This window comes from Budorcas taxicolor, chromosome 12, assembly GCF_023091745.1.
Source record: "Budorcas taxicolor isolate Tak-1 chromosome 12, Takin1.1, whole genome shotgun sequence".
Classification (NCBI taxonomy): Eukaryota; Metazoa; Chordata; class Mammalia; order Artiodactyla; family Bovidae; genus Budorcas; species Budorcas taxicolor.
This window is the reverse complement of record NC_068921.1, coordinates 3,753,326-3,755,560: the sequence shown is the minus strand read 5'-3', so window position 1 is coordinate 3,755,560 and position 2,235 is coordinate 3,753,326. Positions and strand designations below refer to the sequence as shown.

The window sequence follows — 2,235 nt, the reverse complement described above, 5'->3', positions numbered from 1 at the left end:
CTGAAGTAATAAACATCTCTACTCAAACGGGCTCAGTTAATCAACAAATATAATTATTTTAACCATAACAATCCAAAAATACATTAGGATTAGTGCTTTAGAGATATTATCCAGGAAATTTCTTATTTCATGTTCCCTCAGCAGGGTGGATTCCGTCCTAAGTGAGTTTTCCTCATGGTTCTAAAATGGCTGCCAGCAACAACTGAGGAAGCATGCTTTCTGTTTCATAGGTTTTTCACTCTAAACTCTCCTTTCAGTACAGTTGGGTCATTTAAGATAGAAGCTCAAGCTTATCTCCAGAGGTAAGGCACTAACTGGCTTACATCAGTCTGGACGCACAGTTGGATGAGTGAATGGAATCAGCTTTGCAGGACGCGCCTGCTTGGCCGGATGCCGCGGCGAGGCCAGGGGCTGAGGCTGCTCGAAGCTGATCTGGTTCTCAGGCTGTCACCCGGCCGCCTTTGGAGCCGACATGGCTAAGAAAGCTGGAGCAACGAACAGGCCCGCGGCAGTTCCCGTGGCTGCGGGAAGGTGGGCGCAGTGATGCGGGTTGCGGAACGCGGGAGAGACGCGAGCCCGTGGGCTAAAAGCCAGAACAGGGAGCCAGAGAGACCACTTTCCCCGCAGGTCCTGCGGCAGTCGATCCTAAAGGCGATGTCACCATGGCCATCCATGCCAAAGCTGGTTCCAAACAAAATGCCCGTGACTGACGTGACAACCGAGGCTGTGAGTGTAGACATCACAGCGCCTCCGACCCAGGGAGAGGCCAACGCGGAGCTGTATCGCTGTCTTTCCAAAGTCTTAGAACTCGGAAAGAGTCATATGGTTTTGGATAAGGGTGGTAAATCTCGTGAAAAAGTGGTGAAGCTTTTGGCCTCCACGCCTCCAGAAGAGATCTTGGAGAAACTGAAAACGCAAGTTGAAAATAAATAAATAAATAAATAAATAAAAGCAAGAAATGAAAAAGTACGTCTTTGAGAAACTTTTTTTTAATTGCTAATGATGGAGAGACTGTTAAAATATACTTAAATACAAAGAATGGGGAGATAAATTTAATAAGAACAGGACTCAAAAAAGAAGTATGAAGATTAAAAGTACTGGACATGGACTTAGGTTCTCAAATACCTGATCCCAAACAGCTTGGGACATGTTACCTTGATTTTACAGAATTACAAAGTACAGAGCTGGAAAGGATATTTAGGATGGCCTGATTCAGCCCCTTTCATTTTGTGATGAGGCTTCTGACTTCAGAAGTTGACAGTATTCAGGATCACTTGGTGCAAGATGGCAACTAGAACTTAGATCGCTTGGCCTCCTCGCTGAATGCACTTTATCCTGGCTGTAAATTAAAATGGTAATATTCCCACAGCATTACTAGAATCCTGGGGACTACCTTCTAATCCAGTTTAAAAGTGACAGAGGAAACCTGTCACTCTGCTTCATAGTGTCACTTTATATTTTAAAATGCTTATGTAAATGACTTACCTGGTAGCTAAGCTGGTAAAGAATCCACCTACAATGCAGGAGACCCTGGTTCGATCCCTGGGTCAGAAAGATTCACTGGAGAAGGGATAGGCTACCCAGTCCAGTATTCTTGGGCTTCCCTGGTGGCTCAGCTGATAAAGAATGTGCCTGCAATGTGGGAGACCTGGATTCAATTCCCGGGTTGGTAAGACCCCCTGGAGAAGGGAACAGGAACCCACTCCAGTATTCTGGCCTGGAGAATTCCATGGATTGTATAGTCTACAGGATCGCAAAGAGTCAGACACGACAGAGCGACTTTTACTTCACTTCACTTTGCAGGAAGCACATAACTATAAAACACAAAAGTCAAGATCTGAAGCAAACGGATGATTTTACAAAGGAATAAGAAATTAGTGACATCCAGCTAGGCAACATGGCTCATGTAGGTAATAGCTTTACAAACAACAGGTTGAGTAAGATGCATACCCTAGGACTAAGTAATCTATAGAATAAGAAAAAAAGTAAGGAAAGAGTTTGGTCAAGCTTAAAAGGATACAGGATATAGAAGTAGATGGCAGTCTCAACATGTTTATATAATTATTTTTAGCCCTGAGGCGCCTCATAAAACAGTGAAAAATTATGAATAAATGTAAAGAAATAATGCAGCTTAATGACAGGCACACTTAATATTTTTTAGTACACATTGAATAATTGAAATAGGAAGCATTTTTTTTCTGAGCACTCACTTAAATATCTTGTATGCCTTATTTT

At 43.0% G+C, this 2,235-nt stretch overlaps 1 pseudogene; it reads left to right on the top strand.

Moving 5' to 3' along the window:
• Positions 1-390: 390 nt before the first annotated feature.
• Positions 391-933, top strand: LOC128057872 (UPF0235 protein C15orf40 homolog; annotated as a pseudogene).
• The last annotated feature ends 1,302 nt before the right edge of the window (positions 934-2,235 follow it).